The sequence below is a fragment of the Dermochelys coriacea genome, chromosome 6 (assembly GCF_009764565.3).
Source record: "Dermochelys coriacea isolate rDerCor1 chromosome 6, rDerCor1.pri.v4, whole genome shotgun sequence".
Lineage (NCBI taxonomy): Eukaryota > Metazoa > Chordata > Testudines > Dermochelyidae > Dermochelys > Dermochelys coriacea.
The window spans coordinates 70,446,106-70,470,396 of NC_050073.1; the positions used below are offsets into that span (position 1 = coordinate 70,446,106).

The window sequence follows — 24,291 nt, forward strand, 5'->3', positions numbered from 1 at the left end:
AAGCCCTGCCGAAGCATTAAAGTACTTATTAATTTGAAACCTCAAATGACTAAGAGTGGATGATGAAGCACTCACAATATAACAAGAGAGTACAGGCAGACTAATTTCTTAATATGTCATATAAAGACTTTTTAAAAATAAAATTCCCTATTCAGAATTTAATTTTAGTACTTTTAAGAAAATTAGTGCTCATGAAAAGTGGCAGGTTGGTAGCAATGAAGAATGAAGCCCTCTACTTAGTCACCAAACTGATACAATATGGGCAGCAGTAAAATTTCCACATGCATCCTTATCACAATAACATGGGTAACAACAACATCCTTACTGGCAACAAGGTACATGTAAGCGCCAAGCCAATTCATCCTTCATTTCCCCGCTGAGATTAAAAAAATAATTAGGGCTATCAAACAATTACAAAAATTAATCGCAATTAATCGCAAATAATCGCACTGTTAAAAATAATAGAATACCATTTATTTAAATATTTTGGATGTTGTCTACATTTTCAAATATATTGATTTCAATTACAACACAGAATACAAAGTGTACAGTGTTCACTTTACATTTATTTTTATTACAAATATTTGCCCTGTAAAAAACAAAAGAAATAGTATTTTAATTCACCTAATACAAGTACTGTAGTGCAAATCTCTTTATTACGAAAGTTGAACTTACAAATGTAGAATTATGTACAACAAATAACTGCATTCAAAAATAAAACAATGTAAAACTTTAGAGCCTACAAGTCCACTCAGTCCTATTTCTTGTTTAACCGATTGGTCAGACAAACAAGTTTGTTTACATTTGCAGGAGATAATGTTGCCTGCTTCTTGTTCACAATGTCACTTGAAAGTGCAAACAGGCATTCACGTGGCACTGTTGCAGCCGGCGTCACAAGATATTTACATGCCAGATGTGCTAAAGAGTCATGTCTCTTCATGCTTCATCCACCATTCCAGGGGACATGCATCCAGGCTGATGACAGGTTCTGCTGGATAACAATCCAAAGCAGTGCAGACTGACGTACATTCATTTTCATAATTTGAGTCAGATGTCACCAGCAGAAGGTTGATTTTCTTTTTTGGTGGTTCAGGTTCTGTAGTTTCTGCATTGAAGTGTTGCTCTTTTAAGACTTCTGAAAGCATGTGACACACCTCGTCCCTCTCAGATTTTGGAAGGCACTTCAGATTCTTAAACCTTGGGTCGAGTGCTGTAGCTATCTTTAGAAATCTCACATTGGTTCCTTCTTTGCGTTTTGTCAAATCTGCAGTGAAAGTGTTCTTAAAATGAACAACATGTGCCGAGTCATCATCTGAGACTCCTATAACACGAAATTAGGGCAACCAGATGTCCCAATTTTATAGTGACAGTCCCAATTTTGGGGTCTTTTTCTTATATAGGCTCCTATAACTCCCCACCTCCATCCTGATTTTTCACATTTACTGTCTGGTCACCATACATGAAATATATGGCAGAATACAGGTAAAACAGCAGGAGACATACAACTCTCCCCCAAGCAGTTCAGTCACAAATTTAACTAATGCATTATTGTTTTAAAGAGCATCATCATCATGGACGCATGTTCTCTGGAATGGCGGCTGAAGTATGAAGGGGCATACAAATGTTTAGCATATCTGGCACGTAAATACCTTGCATGCTGGCTACAAAAGTGCCATGTCAATGCCTGTTCTCACTTTCTGGTAACATTGTAAAAAAGAAGTGGGCAACATAATCTCCCGTAAATATAAACAAACTTGTTTGTCTTAGTGATTGGCTGAATAAGAAGCAAGACTGAGTGGACTTGTAGGCTCTAAAGTTTTACATTGTTTTGTTTTTGAGTGCAGTTATGTAACAAAAAATCTACATTTGTAAGCTGCATTTTCATGATAAAGAGATTGCACTACAGTACTTGTATGAGGTGAACTAAAATACTATTTCATTTATCATTTTTACAGTGCAAATATTTGTAATAAAAATAAAAATATAAAGTGAGCAGTGTATACTATGTATTCTGTATTGTCATTGAAATCGATATATTTGAAAATGTAGAAAAACATTCAAAAATATTTAATACATTTCAACTGATATTCTATTGTTTAACAGTGCGATTGAAACTGCGATTAATTTTTTTAATCACAATTATTTTTTTAAGTTAATCATGTGAGTTAACTGCAATTAATTGACAGCCCTAAAAATAATACTAATTGCAATGGTGATTTTTCTAATGTAAACACCTAGTCATTAGGGGCTAGTTTAGAACTGTCAAGTAATTTCACACAAGCCACTGACAGCAACAGTTGGTCAATATCAGCCTTAGCAATTCTAATGCATATAGTTATCATTCAATTTTTTTCTTTATACCTAAATGTATGATCAATATATTTTTTCCTGTTCAAAAAGGTATGTGACAATGAACCTGTTATAAGGGGATAATATAGCCCCTTTCATTATTCGATAGAACAACGTGATTTCTGTTTGAGGAATATCATCAAAATCTGATCTCACACCAGTGTAATTCCATAATTTTAGTGGCATAAACTCCTGATTTACACTAGTGTAAATGACAAAAGAATCACAAGGAGATGCTCTAGTGTCTGGCATTTCCAAGATGGAGAAGGAATTCATGAACCAGATAAAAAGATTTTTTAAAAGCAATCAACAAAAAGATCGGTTGACCCCGGCACATATGAGAACAGTTTAATTTAAGATCCCTTTTATATAACAGATATTATTTTATTCCTTCAGGGAGTTAATTCCCCCTCACCCTCCTCCGCCATTTTTTAAAATTGTCTGCATATGAGACCAGCTTCCATCTCATAAACTGCCACACGCTAGTTTTGCAAAGTTAGAGGTCTGAAAACAACTCCATATAAACAATAAGACAGCTATTCTCTCTGACCACACAGAATGGTCTCTGCTTGTTTATAGTAAGTTTTTAGCTGAGCAGTGTGGGAAAAATAAGTTATGGCTCGTCTTTGGATTTATCCTTTGAATGAATGCTAGAGTTTCCTGTGCTGCTTCGGGGATACCATGCACTTTCAACTCAGACTGTTATGGGTAATTATGAGCTTTTATTAAACTATAGTATGTTTTATAGAACAAGAGCCATACCCCAGATTTTTAAAGGCTCCTACCTCCCTTTAAATATGTGGCCCACTGCTGGTCTAACACTATAAGCGTAGAATTGGGATGTAAGAACTACTGAGTTCTAATCTCAATTCTTATCCTGATTCATTATGTGGCTTTAGGCAAGGCAATTAATACCACTTCATTAGGTTACCCACCTGTACAATAAAATTAATATCACCTACCTCACAGCACTGTTGTGCTGATTTATTAGTAAGTCAGTAAATTTATAGAGAGGTTTGAAGATTAAAAGCATTAAGATGAACTGGGCAAATAGAGCAAAAATGTGTTCATGATCATTCATACAAATAAAACCAACTGCTTTGTTGTTGTTTGGGGACTGCTTTTCTTTTATTATTTGCCAAGCTTCCAGTAAGCAAGCATTTATTTACAAGAATGTTCATGGAGAGTAAAAGTGTTGCAAGTGCTAACATGCATAATATTCCAAAGAGTATTTACACCAAAAGTCCTCTCTCATGACCATTTGAAAATCTCTTATTTATTGTTCACACAACAGATTAGAATTACAGTAGCTCAAAGATAATTCACTGAAAGATAAGGGAATCATCCTTTTTTCCCATAAAGCTTATGTCATCCAATAAGGAAACAAAAAGAAAAGGAGTACTTGTGACACCTTAGAGACTAACAAATTTATTAGAGCATAAGCTTTCGTGAGCTACAGCTCACTTCATCGGACGCATTCATGAAGTGAGCTGAAGCTCACGAAAGCTTATGCTCTAATAAATTTGTTAGTCTCTAAGGTGCCACAAGTCCTCCTTTTCTTTTTGCGAATACAGACTAACACAGCTGCTACCCTGAAATAAGGAAACAGAAACACAACTATCTGACGCAGGTGAGCAATTACACAGAATGAGTAGCTAAAAAACCCACAAACTAATAAAGCATATGCTTGTGATTTTTTCCACACACACTCTACAGTGTACAATTTTTTTGTTCAAACATTTCAGGGAATAATAAACAAATCTGTAAAAAAACCCAAACCTGTTTGTAGATAATTCACAAAGGGAAAAAGGGGATTATGTTTATCAAAAACTATTTGCTCCAAGAAATTTGCCAAGCTCTACTGAGAAAGAAAGACATGTGAAATTAAAAGATAGTACATGCCAAAGACATTGATCTTTTTAAAAAAAAATCACTTTAATGAATTTACAGAGTAAGTATATCCTTGGAAAATTTATCTTTGGTATTCAAGTTGGCTAATCTCCAGAATGAGAGTTCTGAGGCTTAAATGGCCTCTATGTACATTATAAATAATTGAGGTGGGAGGGAGAAGTAATGTTTTTTCCATGAATTCACCAATTAATCTATTATCCTGTAATAAGCAAATTCTTTATCACTAAGTAGAACAAACTGCAAACGAGCAGCTCTACCCCCGCAAAACAAACAAACAACAACAACTTTATTTGTAATTTGTATTAGCTAGCCTTCAAGCACAAAAGAGAGACCCAAGAAGCTGTTCAGCCATACACAGATAGAAGTCTTGCAAGCTAGTATATCTGACAGACTGGCATACAAGGTCTGGAGTTGCTGAATATACACATACAGGTGTTATCCATAATACCTGATAATATTAGATATATGAATATCAAACTTCGATTAGATTTTAACTTCATTGTTCTTCAATAAGGTTTTAATGTCAATTATTAAAATACCTGTCTCTGCTGGTACTCTTTTCAGGAGTCCAGCCAGAATATGACACAAATATAAATATTAATATTTGTGGAGAACTGAAAAAACTCATGAGGTTTCTGATCTGGTTGAACTAAGACGTTCTGGAGATTTTGCAAAGTCTGTTTCAGTGAGATTTCTATTCCAATTACCAGTACACAGAGATTTATATGCAAAGAGCTTTGCTAATCATTGATCTATCCATCTATTTCCTTTCATCAAGCTTCCCAGTTTTAATTTAGTGTGCTAATGGTTTATCTGCACTGAAGCAAAACAGTAGTTAAGGAAATACAACTAACAGTAGCATTATTCCAGTGAGTATAGCATACAAACCTACATTTTGATAATGTTCTAACATTCAATTTAGAATCAGAGATGCTACAACAAAGCAGTAAAAAGGTCTCTAAGTGCTTTATTATAGACTTCTGGTTTTCAACCCACTATACGCTGGCTGTGTGTGCCCAAAACTATTCAGGTTTCAGAGTAGCAGCCGTGGTAGTCTGTATTCGCTAAAAGAAAAGGAGTACTTGTGGCACCTTAGAGACTAACAAATTTATTTGAGCATAAACTTTCGTGAGCTACAGCTCACTTCATCGGATGCATTTGGTGGAAAATACAGAGGGGAGATTTATATACACACAAAGAGAACATGAAACAATGGGTTTTATCATACACACTGTAAGGAGAGTGATCACTTAAGATGAGCCATCACCAGCAGCAGGGGGGGAGGGAGGAAAACCTTTCATGGTGACAAGCAAGGTAGGCTATTTCCAGCAGTTAACAAGAACATCTGAGGAACAGTGGGGGGGGGGGAGAAATAACATGGGGAAATAGTTTTACTTTGTGTAATGAGAGATTGTGTCCATTAAACTGGACAGTCTCTACGTAAAAGAATAAATTGACACAAATCAGACGTCAAGAATTATAACATTCAAAAACCAATTGGAGAACACTTCAATCTCTCTGGTCACTTGATTACAGACCTGACGGTGGCTATCCTTCAACAAAAAAACTTCAAAAACAGACTCCAACGAGAGACTGCTGAATTGGAATTAATTTGCAAACTGGATACAATTAATTTAGGCTTGAATAGAGACTGGGAATGGATGAGTCATTACACAAAGTAAAACTATTTCCCCATGTTATTTCTCAGATGTTCTTGTTAACTGCTGGAAATAGCCGACCTTGCTTGTCACCATAAAAGGTTTTCCTCCCCCCCCTGCTGCTGGTGATGGCTCATCTTAAGTGATCACTCTCCTTACAGTGTGTATGATAAAACCCATTGTTTCATGTTCTCTGTGTGTGAATATAAATCTCCCCTCTGTATTTTCCACCAAATACATCCGATGAAGTGAGCTGTAGATCAGGAAAGCTTATGCTCAAATAAATTTGTTAGTCTCTAAGGTGCCACAAGTACTCCTTTTCTTTTTGCAAAACTATTCAGTGAAATACACAGAATTTGAAAATAGTAAAGCTTTATAAAAAGGAATGAAATAGAGACAAAAATTTGACCTTTATTTACAATGAAAATAAAAGTATTTTCTTCACCCGTAGCCACATGACTATGAGGAAAGGTTGAAAAATGGGCACTTTTAGTGTTGAGAAAAGAAGACTGAGGGAGGGCCCTGATAAATTTTCAAATATGTTAAGGGATGTTATAAAGAGGATGGTGGTCAGTTGTTCTTCATATCCACAGAAGGTAGAACAAGTAGTAATGGACTTACTCCTCAGCAAGGGAGATTTAGGTTAGATATTAGGAAAAAAATTCTAGTTAAGTTCTGGAATAGGCTTCCAAGGGAAACTGTGGAATTCCCATGATTGGAGGTTTTTAAGAACAGGTTGGACAAACACCAGTCAGATTATCTAGGTTTACTTGATCCTGCCCCAGTGTAGAAGGCTGAACCTAATGATCTATTAAGGTTCTTTCCAACCCTACATTTCTATAATTCTATGAAAACATTTTACAGATTGAATATGAGGCTTATGTGATTGTCATAAGTATAAATGACTATTTAAACAATTTATGTAATTGTTGTAATAATTATGAATTATTACATTTATGAATAATTATGTTACATTTACTCAATTAATGTACAAAACATTTAAACAATAAATCATTATATCAATAAGTAAGGCTTTATCAATCATATTTAGTTCTTTTAAACTAGTTTAGTGCCACTAAACTAGACAACAAAGGAGAGTCTAAATTATGAGAGGCTTTCATTAAAGTAGGAGGTGTAAATTAGGTTATGTGCAAACTTTATGTACACCATGATAGTCATGGCTACATTTGTGTATAATGCCTTACTCAACACAGTATCCAAAATGGTACTTGATCAGGAACAGAGAAAGCAGATATGAAGTAATTAAATGATATTATTTCTCTCTTGTAGGCAAATATCAGGATAAACTGTAGTTCAGTTAGATGCCACTGGCAAGGTCAGGCAGTGCTCTCTACCAGGTTGGTCTGACAAAAGTGGTATGTTGCATGTATTCCTGTCTGTCACTGCCAACACAAGGCAATTGTTTGTCCTTACGGACAAGGATGTATAGAACACATTCTTCCCTCCCTCCTCTTGGCTGGGGGAAGAATCTAGGAGTCTGCTGAGAGACCAGGGTCCGTACCACAGAACTGAGATTGGAGGCTGAGTCTCCTCTGCATGCATTTGGGGAATCTAGCCAGAAGCAAAAGGGTCAATAGAAGAGCAACAAGAGATGTTTGTTGTTTCTCTACCTGTCACATTCATGCACACATTCAGCAAGAAAAGGCACAGAATATGTATTTGCTGCTGCTGAAATTAACAAAGAATTCTCTTCTGCAAACCAGCTCACTTTCTATAGGACCAAAAAACTGCAGGTTTTCTTTCAAGAAAAAAGGAGACTAACTGCCTTTTGTGTGTGTGTGTGTGTGTGTGTGTGTGTGTGTGTGTGTGTGTGTGTGTGTGTGTGTGTGTGTGTGTGTGTGAGAGAGAGAGAGAGAGAGATTATGGAATTTGTCAGTTTACAGAAAGTCAAAAATGATGATACCAACCCTTTAATTAGTGCAAAGCAGAATTTGCTGCAGTTTACGTAAACCAGTAGCATTTTGAAGGATCAGATCAAAGTGGGCACCCCAGTTGGCTTGCTTAAGATATGTTTTTGTAGGGACGAGAGTAATTTAATTTTTGCTGGTAACCCACAGATTTGGTTGTATCAACACAGCATGAACAAAAAGGTGAGTACACAAGACCATGTTCCTATCTGCATACTACATCCCATTTTTAGCATATAACACCTCTTAAATGCAATACTGAAGTGGTTTAAAAGGACAGCGTTAGCTTGAAAAACATATTTTAAAAGTTTCATTTCCCCTGAATTAAGTTACTAGTGACATCTACAAATCATTTTCATGATGCGTATATAATTCTTCCGTTTTATCACTTACTCGGATATGCTAATTCTTTTGCAGAACAAGAGACATTGTTATGTACACATCTTGGCACTTGCTGCTGCCTTCTGTCAGCATTTTGCCATCATTCTGCCCACGCACTGCTCTAGGAATGCACTCTCATCTATTTATTCTATTGAAGGGCATGTGAGGAGAGCAACTGCTCCAGTTTGTGTATTAGAGGTGTGAATGTAATAAAAAAGCAGACTATTTTATTATATCACTACTAAATAGTATTTTGCATGGAGGTGGAGTTCCTTCCTCCCCACAAAAGCATTTGGGCTCCCACACTGAAGTTTAGAAAGGCAACCCCCTGCAACCGAATTTCAGGAGAGTAGCCCAGCCTCCCACCCCTAATGTCATACAGTCATAGGAATGTAGGGCTGGAAGGGACCTCCAGAGGTCATCTAGCCCAGCCACTTGAACTGAGCCAAGACAAAGTAAACCTAGACTATCCTTGACAGACTATTCTTAACTTTAGGAACTTTTTTCACAGCCAGCTGCCAATGTGATATGGCTGTGAAAAAAGCTAATGCGGTTTTGGGATGCATCAGGAGAGGCATTTCCAGTAGGGATAAGGAGGTTTTAGTACCATTATACAAGGCACTGGTGAGACCTCACCTAGAATACTGTGTGCAGTTCTGGTCTCCCATGTTTAAAAAGGATGAATTCAAACTGGAGCAGGTACAGAGAAGGGCTACTAGGATGATCCGAGGAATGGAAAACTTGTCTTATGAAAGGAGACTTAAGGAGCTTGGCTTGTTTAGCCTAACTAAAAGAAGGTTGAGGGGAGATATGATTGCTCTCTATAAATATATCAGAGGAATAAATACAGGAGAGGGAGAGGAATTATTTCAGCTCAGCACCAATGTGGACACAAGAACAAATGGGTATAAACTGGCCACCAGGAAGTTTAGACTTGAAATCAGACGAAGGTTTTTAACCATCAGAGGAGTGAAGTTTTGGAATAGCCTTCCAAGGGAAGCAGTGGGGGCAAAAGATCTATCTGGTTTTAAGATTCTACTTGATAAGTTTATGGAGGAGATGGTATGATGGGATAATGGGATTTTGGTAATTAATTGATCTTTAAATATTCAGGGTAAATAGGACTAATCCCCTGAGATGGGATATTAGATGGATGGGATCTGAGTTACCCAGGAAAGATTTTTCTGTAGTATCTGGCTGGTGAATCTTGCCCATATGCTCAGGGTTTAGCTGATCGCCATATTTGGGGTCGGGAAGGAATTTTCCTCCAGGGCAGATTGGAAGAGACCCTGGAGGTTTTTCGCCTTCCTCTGTAGCATGGGGCATGGTTGACTTGAGGGAGGCTTCTCTGCTCCTTGAAGTCTTTAAACCATGATTTAAGGACTTCAATAGCTCAGACATAGGTGAGGTTTTTCATAGGAGTGGGTGGGTGAGATTCTGTGGCCTGCGCTGTGCAGGAGGTCGGACTAGATGATCAGAATGGTACCTTCTGACCTTAGTATCTATGAATCTATGAATCTAAGAAAGGCTGGGTGAGGTCTGAGTTGCACCTTATCCCTGTGGAAAACCATATGAGGTGGGTCTGAGGTAAGGGCCTTTAACTCAGACACCCTCCTTGCTGAGGTAATGGCGACCAGAAAGGCTATCTTCCACGACAGACAGAGAAGGAAGCAAGTCACCAGCGGTTCAAATGGGGGCCCCATTAGTCTGGAGAGGACCAGGATAAGGGCTCACGCGGGTACAGGCTGTCTGATCTGGGAATGTAGATGTTCCAGACCCTTGAGGAACTGACCAACCATAGGGTTGGCGAAGACAGAGCAACCAGACACTCCTGGGTGGAAGACTGAGATAGCAGTGAGGTGTACCTTTACGGAGGATAGTGTCAGGCCTTGCCGTTTCAGGTGCAGAAGGTAATCTAAGATGAGAAGTACCTGGAGAGGGGGTGTATGATGCTGATCCCACCAACAAGTAAATCGCTTCCATTTTGCCAGATATGTGGCTGTAGTGGAGGGCTTCCTGCTACCGAGTAGGATCTCCCTTACTTGTTCTGAATACAGAAGCTCCATGGGGTTCAGCCATGAAGCTTCCAAGCCATGAAGTGGAGGGACTGCAGGTCAGGGTGATGAAGGCAACCATGGTCCTGAGCAATTAGGTCGGGGAGGAGAGGCAACGAGACCGGGGCATCCACTGACAGTTCTAGGAGTGTGATGTACCAATGTTGCTCCCACGGCGAGGAGCACTGCACCTCCTGGATAAGGAGTTGCTCGTGAAAAGGGTCCCTGAAGAGGGATGGAGAGAGGGGTGGAGGGAAAGGCAGGAGCAGACATGGAGAGAATATCCCACTTCCACCATGTGGAGGACCCAGTAGTCTGAAGTTATTTGGACCAAGCATGGTAGAAGGGGGGCAGACAATTCAAAAAAGACAGAGAAGAATCTGGAAGTGAGGTTGGTGTGCCATCCTCAGGTGCACCTTCAAAAGGCCTGTTTGGAACCCAATGATGGTTTATTTGGGCCCTCGCCCTGCCCAGATGGGGGGTTAGAAGGCTTTCGTCTGTCATTCCTGCCCCTTCTCCTATAAAAATCCTGCCTCAGCTGAGGAGGATAGGAGCATTTTTGCTGCTGCTGTGGCTTGAAATGTTTACATTGGGTTGCCAGGATGTGCATACCCAAGGATTTCGTGGTAGCCCTTGAGTCCTTTAGGCTATGCAGCCTTGAGTCAGTCTGCTCTGCAAACAGATCTGCCCCATCAAAAGGCATGTCCTGCATGATCTATTGAACCTTGGATGGGAGTACTGAGGTCTGCAGCCATGAGCTATGCCTCATGGCGATATCGGAGGACAAGGTGCACACTGCCGAGTCCACAGCGTCCAGTGAGGCCTGTAAAGAGGTCAATGCCACTGCCTTGCCCTCCTCCACTATCGCTCCAAACTCCTTCCTGGACTCAGTAGGCACCAGCTCCTTAAATTTGACCATCGAGTTCCAGAAATTGAAACTGTACCTACTCAGAATTGCCTGCTGGTTGGCAATCCTGAGTTGCAACCCCCCCGTAGAATATACTTTACGCCCAAATAAATCCAGGCGCTTGGCATCCTTGGACTTAGGCCCTGGGGCTTGTTGTCCCTGCCTCTCCACCTTGTTTACTGCAGCCACCACCAACGAGCAAGGCTGCGGGTGTGTGAAGAGGTATTCGTACCCCTTAGATGGGATGAAATACTTCCTCTCCACACCCTTTGCAGTGGGAGGGATGGAGGCCTGAGTCTTCCAAATAGTCTTAGCATTGGCCTGTATAGTCTTGACGAGGGGTAGAGCTGCCCTCAATGGACCTCCTGGGGCCAGGATGTTGACCATCGGGTCTTCTGACTCCACCACCTCCTCAGCCTGCAAGCCCATATTTCGCGACACCCTGTGAAGGAGGTCTTTGTTGGCACAGCTATTTATGGGGGGGCAGTCCAGAAATGGAGATGCCTGCAACTGCCTCATCCAGGGAGGAAGACAAGGAGGCTAATGGTGGAACAGGGTCCTCCTGAACCTCTTGGTCTCCAGGGGCCTCCTGTCCTGCCTCTTTGACTGGGCCAACCACACCTGGATCAGGCTGAGGAACTGGGGTTGGTTCCAGGGGAAGGAAAGCAAATGGTACTTCTTCAGCACCCCTGGGGGTGCGGTGACTGGCAGAAGCCTCCGGCACCTGCGGTTCAGAGGTCACCAAATGGGAACTTTTAGATTGGGTGCCCTGGGCCTGATGGTACACTCACAGGGTCCAAAATGGCCACTGCACTAGTCCCTGCCACTGCGCAGGCTATGGCCCTGCCTCCACCTCAGGCCTTCCATGGCCCAACCAGTGCCAAGTATCTAGACTCTGTCTCTGAGGCTGAAGACGGGGACCAGGACCACGATGGCCAGGGTGGTGCCGAGTGGAGTGGACTGATGAGTGGCGCAATGCTAGGGAATGGTGCCGCAATCTGGAGTGGTGCCACGATCAGGATCTGTGTGGGGTCACTGATCGGTGCCAGGAGTGGGACTTGCTGCGCGACAGGGATCGACATGAGGATCAGCGTCACAAGCGGGAGTGCTGGTACGACTTGGAGTGGTGCCACGAGTATGACCTGCCACAATTGCGAGTGGAACCAGGACTCCGAACGGTGCCGTGATTCCATCAGCAGTGCCAAGGGACAGAGCATTGCCAGTTTGCCTCTAGACAGTGCCACACATTGCAGTACTGGAGGCTTAGTGCAAAGGGCTGAGGACCGCGGCGCCGTTATGGCAATGATTTCCCTCATGACCTCAAAGGTGTCTGGGCAATTCCACCTCTTCGATGACCTGGCCTGGGGAGTCCAATGGCACCGGACTCTACAATCCCCCTTGCGGGGCCGAAGTCGACGGTGCTGGCTCCAAAGACTTTTGGCACTGGGTGCTCCTCTCTTGGATGTGCCCCATTGGCCGGCTCCAAAGGAGTGGGTTTCTGAGTTGGAGAGCCACTCCTCCCCAACTTCTGGTGCCGCTTCTGTACTGGAGAATGGGACCAGTGCTGAGTCAATCCCGCCAGTTTTGGCACTGGGGAGCAGCAGTGCCGCACGTCTCTGACAGAATCTTTCTGCGGTGCTGCTTCTACCACGGCCGCCAGGACACTGCGCACCGATGAGTTTGGTGCTGGGTCTTGCTGCGCCAATGAGGGTTGCGATCTGAATGCCACCTCCATAAGGAGCTGCTTGAGGTGAAAGTCTCACTCCTTTTTTGTTTTGGGGTGAAACCCTTTACAAATATTGCACTTGTCCGCTTGATGTGCTTCCCCCAGACACTTTAAGCAAGCATTGTGTGGTCACCCATTGGTATGGGCTTGTTGAAGGACTTGCAGGGCTTGAACCTCTGGGACATAGGCATGTAAGTCCCCCATGGTAAACCCCCCAGACCAACATCTAACTAACCACTAACTATAAGAACTAAGAACTAACTAAGAAGTACAAAGTACAAACAGTCCAGATAGAAGCTAGGGAAACGTGGAGAGCTTGCAAAGCAAGAAGCCACAGTTCCAACGACGGTTTCTGGTGGTAAGAAGGAACTGAGGAGGCGCCGGGTCAGCAGGGTCATATATTGAGCTCCATGAAGGCACCACTCCAGGGGGCTCCAAAAGCCAACCCAATGGGTGCTGCTAGGAAAAAAACTTTCGGACGACTGTGCATGCAGTGCACACACACCTAATTCGAATTGAAGAAGAATTTTTCATTCTCATTTTCCATATGCATGAAAATGCAAATTACATTGGTCACCTTTAACATTTCTAGTTGCTTAAAAGCCTATACTTATGAAGACTTGAACATGTGCTTAACTTTTCCCATTGTGAGCAGTCCCACTGCCTTTAACAACACATGCACAAGCCTTTGCAGGATCAGGACCTAGGAGAATTAAACATGACACAGAACACTACAAGAAATGATGTACCATTACGTAAGAAAACTGATAAGGTTTTGAGGAGAACACTGTATTTTGCATTTTAATGAAGGCTTTTAGTAGTTTAAAATACTCCAATTAAAATGGGCATAAAATAATAGTGAGAATAAAAAATTGTGTGTGTTTATTGTAGATAATTTGTTTATGATTTTTCAAAATGTTAATAATAGGATTGCTTTTATTGTAATTACTTCAATTCTTTCTAAAATATTTAAACAATAGGGAGAAGGGAAGGTCGTTTAAAAAACCAACAGTCTCAAAAAGCTTCTTTGAGGAGTGAGAAAAAGGAAAAAAAATATTGAATATAAATTTGGCATGCACAGATGCAAAGTTCTACATTCCCTCTAGAGGAATAAGCTATGTATTAGTAGCAGCTAAAAATGTTTATCTTTTTCATTATGGCATCAGCATTGTTATTTTTGGTAACACAGTCATAAATAGCAGAGAACTCGCCACCTCCTCCTTACGCCACATAGGAAACTACCTGGAACCTATCCTGAAAACAGCTATTCCCGAATGTACTCCCTATGACTTAGCCATCTACAGAATCAGGTCACTACTTCTCTAGTACCACTAGAGGAAGAGGGCTCCGCGCATTGCCCTTGCCTGTGGGTACCTCCCCTGAAGCTCCCATTGGCTGCGGTTCCCCATTTCTGGCCAATGGGAACTTTGGGGGAGGTACCCACAGGCAAGGGCAGTTTGCAGATCCCTCTGTCCCCCCCCCCCCAGGGTCCACAAGGATGTGCTGTCAGACGCTTCTGGGAGCGGTGCGCGGCCCATGGCGCCATGGGGTGGCAATCCCATGGGCTGGATCCAAAGCCCTGAGGGGCCAGATCTGGCCCGTGGGCCATAGTTTGCCCACCCCTGCTCTATATAATGGTCTGATAATGGGGTTCTGTCCAGGGACTTGGGAGACGCAGGTTCAGTTTCCTGCTTTGCCATAGCTTTCTGGGCATACCTGGATGAGTCAGTCTCTTTGTGCTTTGGTTCCCCTTCTGTAAAATGGGGATTACAGCACTTCCCTACCTCACAGAGGTACTGTGAGGATAAATACATTAAAAGAAGCTAAGACACTACCGTGATGGAGCCCACATACGGTGGGGAGGGGGAAGAGAGAGAGAGAGAGAGAGAATGTCTACAAAAGGGATACTCGTAAACAAAACAAAAATGCACAAACAAGAAGAATTTCCTCCACAACCAATAAGTAGGAGGAGAGAGGAATTTCACAGATGACAGTTCTACTATGGCCTTTAGTTTTCCTCATCTAGCTATATATTTAATGGCAAAAAACTATGTTAATTGCAGAGTTAAGGTTGCTTGGTGGTATGTCATCCCCTTTCAGGGCACCGAATTAAGCAAAACTAAAACTTCTGAAAACCAGAAAATGAAGAATTATGGTTGTCTCCCCGTCCACAAACACACACACCAACTGTACCCTACCAGCCCTGCTTCAGCAAACCTTTCATTGTGTTCCCTGGCCCCTCCCCATTACTGTACCCAGGCTCCCCAGATCAAGCAGGAAATGCATCTCCCTGAAGTCTTCACTCCATGGTGTAAAAACATTTCTATTGCTGTTACTTTCCTCTCTCCTATAACCCAATTTCTGCAGTGCCTGGAGCAAAGGACAACTAAAAGTGACCTGGTTGCATACCACAATAGTTGGAGGATGGAGATATGGCATAGCCAGCAAAAGAAATTACAGACAGCATTTCTGTTAAAAAAAAACACACAGATTTACTTTTGAGAAAAAGACCCTATAGCCCCTGTCGAACAGATGAATCCCATCTCCAAAAAACAGTGAGGTGTCAAAGTTTTTTATGTTTCTATGCCATAAAGTACATTTTCCAGTGTGCCATAAATAAGACTGCATGTTTCTCACAGCAGGAAAAAAGTCATAAATAGCATGATTTTCCTGTTTGTCTTGGATTTTTTTCTACATCTGTGACTCATACCATAATGGTGGCTCCTATGGCTTCTGTTCTGAGAGGCTGGGCCCAACTCCCTGCTCTGACTCCCATCCCACTGGGACTGAGATTAGGGTTGTGGTGCCAGGATAGAGGATACTGATGGGGGTTGTCAGGGCATTTATAAAAATCACAGAGTAGTAACTAAACCACGACTTTTGCTAAATCTATCATGATTGCTCCGGGATTTTTGACAAAAAAGGGCCATGACAAATCTGCAGCCCTAGCCATGAACCCTCAAATTTCCCAGTTAATGTTCTTCCAACACTTATTATGCATATCTTTCATACAGTGTTGAGATACACTGTCAGAAAGGTGGGTTGCAGAAAGGCTGAAGATCAAGGTGGTTGGGGAGCACTGTCAGAGCTATGGGACATAGGGGGTTGGGATACACTGTCAGAGCTGTGAGGTGTAGGGGGTTGTGGTACACTGACAGAGTCGTGGGATGCAGGGGCAGCTGTGGGGTGCAGGAAGGTTTGGGTGTGCTGCAGGGTGCAGCGTAGTTGGGGTCCACTGGATGAGCTTGAGGTGCAAGTGGGTTAGGAGTCCAATGACAGATCTGGGATTTTGGGGGCAGGGGAGTTCCAGGGATTTGGGGTGCACTGGCAGATCTGGGGGGGTGCCATGTCTGCACCTGAGCCTCCAACCTCAGTCACCTTCCCCCACCATCCATCCCCAATTATCCCCTGTCCCTCACTGCAGCCCAAAGACCCTCCCTCGATCCCCATTCCTCTGCCTCCTAACATCTCTCCCTCCTGAGAAGCATTCACATTTCCTCCCCACAAAGACTTTGATTACAGTCCTCCCCAAATGAAATTGCCACCCATGACTCACAAACTGCAGCAACCTCTAGCTGCTCAGTTCAAAACTCCTTTAGTCTTAGGTGGAAGCTAGTGACTAATGTATCCTTACCTATGTTAATTTAAGGGTGAGTCTGTGATTCATCCAGTTATTAGTACCTCTCAGTGTAACAGTACATGGCAACAGAAGGAAACTTTTTTTTGAGAAGGGGGGAGTTTGGGAGGAGGGGTTGTAACTCAGGAAACCTCTCCAATGATGCCAAATTTGGATCGCTAACACTGGCCCACCTGCCCATGAAGCTGAGGTGCTTCCGATCTAACATAGCCACAGACAATACTATTAAAAGTGTATTCTACTACATGCTACTATTAACTTAAGCTCAACAATAGTGACTTGAATTTTAAATGTTCATGTTGTATCACTGTGACATTAGCCAGGGTGCAATCTGGACTATGTCCCCTCAATTCTTCAACCTGGGGTGCCTTTCACACTGCTTTACTGTCAGAGCAACCGTTCCTGGTCTGCCCACACACAGCCTCCAGCACATAAATCACCCCCAACTATACTGTATGAGTGCCATAGCCAGCCAGCCATGAATCGTATTACAGAGTAACACCAGCAAATTCCAAGTCCCAGACTTGTACCCAGAAATATGCATCTTTTACTGCCCAGTACCCTCCTGGACAATACAAGCTCATAGAAAGTCTGTCATTTCATTAATAGAAAATGATATGCACAAATCTAGTTATCCCAAATGAAGTTTCCAAAAACTTCAATCCAAACACACTAGTTTAGATAAAACAACAAAAAAAGTTCATTAACTACAGAAAGAAAGATTTTAAGCGATTAGAAGTAATGAGGCATAATAGTCAGAATTGGACACAAAGAAATGAAACTAATACCTAACTTAACAAGCTAAGTGAATTTAAAGTGAAAAGGTTTCTCTCACCACGTGGTTACAGAAGTCTGGCTTCATTTCTTTCAGCAAGGATCCCTCCCCCAGTTCAATGATGCTTCTTTTGTCTTTCCAGTGTTGTTGATGCCGTGAATAGAGAAAGGGGAGAGAAGTGATTTGGGGCCTCAGTTCCTCATTTTTATCTTTCTTCCTCCTCTTTGAGAATCATCTTCAGGTAGCAGCCAGTCTGTTTGCACAGGAACCTCCAGCTGTTCCATTTCCAAGATGTAAATTTCTTGCTCACATCCTTCTTCCTGCCAAAGAATGGCTGCTTAACTATGTGAGAGTCTGTTTGATTATTCTGACACCTGGCTGAAGTACTGGCTAGCCTTTTGTCTCTGGGGAAACTGGTTTGAAGCTGTTTCCCTAGACTAGGAGTATGTCTTATATAGTAGACATACAATGTTGCCACACATATTTTAATCAGGACAATAATGTTCAGCAGTTTATGAGTTTTCAAATGACCACTCATAAGGCATACTTTGTACAAAATTTATCATAGTCTTGTAAAAAGGATGACCATAAGGGTACAGACTGTCATAATCACATAACTTTTTGATTTTAAAAGTTGAATGGATAAGCATCTTTTGCATGCTCTCTTCTGCAAGGCAATCTCGGAGAGCCAGCTGCTCTATACCTATCATAAACAATGCAAAGGAGATGGATTCAGAGTTTCAGGCATTAAAACCTGCCAGCTTGATTTTTTTTTTAAAAAAAGAACTTCAAATGAATAATCATTCATGGATTAATGAGCAAATTGAGGTCAGACTGTTCCTATGATAAACTCTACTGCTTCTGAAGTAAGATTTAGGAGGTTCAGAGAGTTGGAAAGAAATGGAACAACAAGGAAGGAAAAAGTCAAATCAATGATTAGAAGACTGCACTGAAGCTAGTGTATAAAAAAGAAAAGGTAGTGTGCACATGCTTGTGCATGTAAAGCACACAGAAAGCTACACACACACACAAATGCACAGGAAACCCCAAAAAACCTTTGTAATGAAGAAACTTTGGAAAGTCTGCCAGTGTGATCCATCTGTTGTTGGATCCAAAAGTTGTTACTTTTTCCTTGAAATCAATGGATGAAGGATGAAACAAGTCCAATAATCTCTCATTATATCTGTGTCTGAACTGACCCCGTACTCCCTGCAAGTAGACCCAGTAACTTCTACTCTAGGTTACCCATGTACCTGGTATAATGCATGGTAGAGAAATGATGCACCTCCAAGATTTGGAAGACCCATTTGAGAGACTGACAGGAAGTAGCATGTTTGCAGTGTTGTTGTAGATGTGTTGTTCCCACGATATTAGAGAGACAAGGCTAGTGAGGTATTATCTTTTATTGGACTAACTTCTGTTGGTAAAAGAGAGGAGCTTTTCAGCTACACAGAGCTCTTCTTCAGGTCTGGGAAAGGTATTCAGTGACAAAGCTCAATATATGGTGGAACAGATTGTTTTGCATAAGTAGTTAACACATATTCTAAGGGACAAGGTGGAGGAGGTAGTATTACTAAACTTTTATGATTATAAAAGATATTACCTGACCCACCTGTCTCTAATATTTAGCATAAGTAGTTAAAACTCACCCTGTGTCTCTAATATCCTGGGAAAAACAGGGCTAAACTACACTGAATACACATTCTAAGGGCTTGTCTACACTACCAAGTTTTGTTGACAAAACTTATGTCAACACCCAAAAGACGACAAAACAAAGATCGCCAAAGGGTGTTCACACTCTCTCCCTCTGTCGACAGATCACGTCCACATTGGGACACCATTATCAACAGGGTGAGCAATGCACCATGGGTATGTATCCCACAGTGCAGTGTTGTGGGAAGGAAGAGCTGACTGCTGTGCATCTTGGGATTCTCTCCGAGTTCTCCCGCAGCCCCCTCAGCTGTCGAGGGCAGCATCATGAGCAGCTCTGTGAGCTCTCTGTACTGAGGAATGCACAGCAATCTGCCTGCTGCTGTGTTCCTAGTTGCAGGGCAGAACAGGAGCATTCCAGTGATTTGCTCTTTGTTTGTTTCCCAAACGGAGCAGCACATAGATACTTCCCAGAGCTTTGAAAGGGGAGGGGCGCATCCCGGCAGGGCAGCAGAGATCAAAACACTGAGCAGAGCAATCAGGGCAGGCATTGTGGGATACTGGCAGAAGCCAGTTCTGTCGAAAAAACAATCAGCAGTGTCTACACTGGTTCTTTGTCAACAATAAAGGGAGGGGAAAAGACAAAAGTCTCTCATAGGGGTGGAAGTTTTTGTCGTCAAAACTGAGCATTTTTCGTGACAAAAGTCCCATTGTAGTGTGTACCCTCTTGCTGTTTTGTCGCCAAAAGGCAGTTTTTGGTGACAAAACTTGCCAGTGTAGACAAGCCCTAAGGGACCACTGAAGGTGAAGTGGGAGAGGTGTTAATGAGCCACTTCACCTTGAATGATCCCTCAGAATATGTGTTAACCAATTATGCGAAACAATCTGTTCCATCTATTTATCTGTGATACTCTGAGTACCTTTCCCAGACCTGAAAAAAACCTCCATATAGCTCAAAATCTTAACTCTCTCACCAACAGAAATTGGTTCAATAAAAAATATTACCTCATCACCCTGTCTCTCAGGGAATACCATGGTCTGACAGTATGATGAGCACACATGAACACCTGCCATATCTATGCAAGTCTTAGAGTGATTTTTTCAAGTATCTGAGTGCATGAAGTGAGGGAGATACTTCTGATTTAGCCTCTCCCTCTATTTTAACAATAATTATCTCAAAACTCAAATGAAAACAAAAAATAAAATGATTTATAGGGCTGTCAATCGCAGTTAATGCATGTAAATTAACTAGATTAAAAAACAGTCAAGATTAATCTCAGTTTTAATTGCACTGTTAAATAATAATAGAATATAAATGTAATATAAATATTTTTGAATGTTTTTCGATATTCTCATCAATGATTTAGAGAATGGCATAGACAGTACACTTATAAAGTTTGCAGAAGATACCAAGGTGGGAGGGGCTGCCAGTGCTTTGGAGGATAGGATTGAAATTCAAAATGATCTGGACAAACCGAGAAATGGTCTGAAGTAAATAGAAATTCAATAAGGACAAATGCAAAGTACTCCATTTAGGAAGGAACAATCAACTGCACACTTACAAAATGGGAAATAAAAAAGAAAAGGAGTACTTGTGGCACCTTAGAGACTAACAAATTTATTAGAGCATAAGCTTTCGTGAGCTACAGCTCACTTCATCGGATGAAGTGAGCTGTAGCTCACGAAAGCTTATGCTCTAATAAATTTGTTAGTCTCTAAGGTGCCACAAGTACTCCTTTTCTTTTTGCGAATACAGACTAACACGGCTGCTACTCTGAAACCTGTCAAAATGGGAAATGACTGCCTAAGAAGGAGTACTGCGGAAAGGGATCTGGGGGTCATAGTGGACCACAAGCTAAATAGGAGTCAACAGGGTAACGTTGTTGCAAAAAAAGGAAACATCCTTCAGGGATGTATTAGCAGGAGTATTGTAAACAAGACACGAGAAGTAATTCTTCTGCTCTACTCTACGCTGATTAGGCCTCAACTGGAGTATTGTGTCCTGTTCTGGGTGCCATGTTTCAGGAAGGATGTGGAAAAATTGGAGAGAGTCCAGAGAAGAGCAACAAAAATGATTAAATATCTAGAAAACATGACCTATGAGGGAAGATTGAAAAAAAATGGATTTGTTTAGTGTGGAAAAGAGAAGACTGAGGAGGGACATGATAACAGTTTTCAAGTACGTAAAAGGTTGTTACAAGGAGAAGGGTTAGAAATTGCTTTTCCTAACCTCTGAGGATAGGACAAAAAGCAATGGGCTTAAATTGCAGCAAGAGAGGTTTAGCTTGGGCATTAGGAAAAACTTCCTAACTGCCAGGGTGGTTAAGGACTGGAATAAATTGCCTTGGGAGGTTGTGGAATTTCCATCATTGGAGATTTGTAAGAGCATGTTAGACAAACACCTGTCAGGGATGGTCTAGATCAGTGGTTCTCAAAGCCGGTTCATCGCTTGTTCAGGGAAAGCCCCTGGCATGCTGGACTGGTTTGTTTATCTGCCGCATCCATAGGTTCAGCCGATCACAGCTCCCACTCGCCGCGGTTCGCCGCTCCAGGCCAGTGGGGGCTGTGGGAAGCGGCGCGGGCCAAGGGATGTGCTAGGCACCCTTCCCGCAGTCCCCATTGGCCTGCAGTGGTGAACTGCGGCCAGTGGGAGCCGCGATTGGTGAACCTGCTGACGTGGCAGGTAAACAAACTGGTCCGGCCCACAGGGGCTTTCTCTGAACAAGCAGCAGACCGACTTTGAGAAACACTGGTCTAGATAATACTTAGTCCTGCCATGAGTGCAGGAGACTGGACTAGATGACCTCTCAAGGTTCCTTCCAGTCCTATGATTTTATGATTTTCAAATATACTGATTTCATTTGCAACATAGAATACGAAGTGTACCGTGCTCACTCAATATTATTTTTGATTACAACAATATGCACTGTAATAAAGATAAACAAAATAAATAGTATTTTTCAGTTCACCTCATAGAAGTCCAATCAGTCCTACTTCTTGTTCAGTCAGTTGCTAAGACAAAAAGTTTGTTTACATTTACAGGAGATAATGCTGCCCACTTCTTATTTACAACATCACCTGAAAGTGAGAACAAGCATCAGCATGGCACTGTTGTAACCAGCATTACAAAATATTTACATGCCAGTTATGCTAAACATTTGTATGTCCCTTCATGCTTCAACTTGTAGGCCCTAAAGTTTTACATTGTTTTGTTTTTGAGTGCAATTATATAAAAAAAATAAAATACAAAAATCTAAATTGCACTTTCATGATAAAGAGATTGCACTACGTACGTGTATGAGGTGAATTCAAATATACTATTTGTTTTATTTATCTTTTTTACAGAGCAAATATTTGTAATAATAACATTATTTTATTAATTATATTATTTGTGAAAATAATAATATAAAGTGAGCACTGTACACTTCGTATTCTGTGTTGTAATAGAAATCAATATATTTGAAAATGTAGAAAAACATCCAAAAATATTTATAATAAATTTAAATTGGTATTCTATTATTGTTTAACAGTGCAATTAAAACTGTGATTAATCACTGCTTTTTTACTTTTTGATGAATTGCCATTATTTTTTAAATAATTTGACAGCCCTAGTAATCACTTCATCCAAGTATTCATTTTATGCTTGGCTGGAACCAGATGGAGGATTGGTCTTGCAATAGCAGACCTCCTCTCTGAGGTAGACACAACTGAAGATCCAATGCTAGTATTATCAAGTGCAAGAGCTATAGGCTCTTCCGCCAGAAAGGCATAAGCAGTATACAGTAATTACAGCTCACTCCTTCCTATATTTTGTATGGTTCTGGAGAGTTTATTCTTTCCACAGGAGAAGAGGTTGATCACTAGCCCACCAAACTGATTTATGAGTTCAGTATTTATGGATGCAGGAGCCATTTTGCTAATTCAACTTATGTCATGTAACTCTTTATGTTCATCTTCCCCTCAGTGTACCCAAAGCTAGAAAACTTTGCTCTGCCCAGGACAGGACAATCTCTCTCAGGAGAAGGGCTGGTTATGTTCTTCCCAGTTATTATATAAACTCTACCTGTCATAATTGGAACAAGTTTGTTACACATGGAAGAAGCACTCCTTAGACCTCAGTGAATCACTGTGTTTCAGCTAGTGGATGCTACACTCTCTTTTTGACACCATGCCTTAAATTGAATCAGGAAGATGCCTTAAAAAAATAAAAATCTGAATCTCTGCAGTCATCAGTTGTGGAAGCTGAGACTGTATAACTGAAGTTAGATCTCTCCCAATGTGTGTGAGAAGGCAAGCTGTGGAGGTGATACACAAAATTAATGCATAGGTATCATATGAATTCTGGATCATTGAAGCCTGCCTGTGTATGAGAACAGAATTTCCAACAGGCTCCAATAAGAACTGGGTTTTGGTTTTTGTGGCGCCATTTGTTTTCCATAATGGCAATCTTCATCTACATGTTTTTCTGAGCTGAAACTTTGAACCCAAAGATGTTGCTACCCTTTTCTGACCCAAGCAATTGGCCAAAATTCGGGGTCCTGTGAGTTAAGAGGAAAAAATGATGACTGTGCCTCTTTGATGCATTTCTGTTATTCACAAAGGACGCACAGAGTCCATTTCCCTGAACAAAGCAGGAATCAGAGCAGTAGACAATTTCTTTGCACGCAGATCCAAGTCTTTTTCTAACCAGCTGTTCAGCTTAGAAAAGAAATAACAGAGGTCTACAAACTCATGAATGGTGTGGAAAAAGTGAATAGAAAAGTGAGTGGGGGTGGTCATCCAATGACATTAATAGGCAGCAGGTTTAATACAAATATGAGGAAGTACTTTTGCATACAATGCACAATTAACCTGTGGAACTTATTGCCATGGCATGTTGTGATGGCCAAAAGTATAACTGGGCAAAAAAAGAACAAGTTAAGTTCATGAATGATAAGTTCGCCAATGGTTATTAGCCAAGAAATTCAGGAATACAACGCTATGCCCAGGGTTATCCTAAACCGTTGACTACCAGAAGATGTGAGGGAAAGACAGTGGTAGATTACCCCACCTCCCCTCTTCTGTACATTCCCCTTAAGATCCAATACTGGCCACTTTCAGAGACAGGATACTAGGCTAGATAAACCATTAGTCTGACCCAGCATGACAGTTCTTATACTCTTGGAACTTTCCTCAGAATACCTCTGCGTCAGGAAAATCTGGTTGAGCCACTTGCCAGTCTGGAGCAGAAAGAACTAGAGAGAACTTCAGAAAGTGGGACATTTCCCTGACAGGTCTGGTTCTGCCCTCAAGCTGCAGTTAAGCTGAAATACCCA

The 24,291-nt window shown here is 41.5% G+C and overlaps 1 protein-coding gene across 1 annotated transcript in view; it reads right to left on the reverse strand.

The window, feature by feature from the left end:
• RYR3 (ryanodine receptor 3) overlaps positions 1-24,291 on the reverse strand; it is a 529,369-nt gene that overhangs the window by 265,686 nt on the left and 239,392 nt on the right. The window lies entirely within an intron of this gene.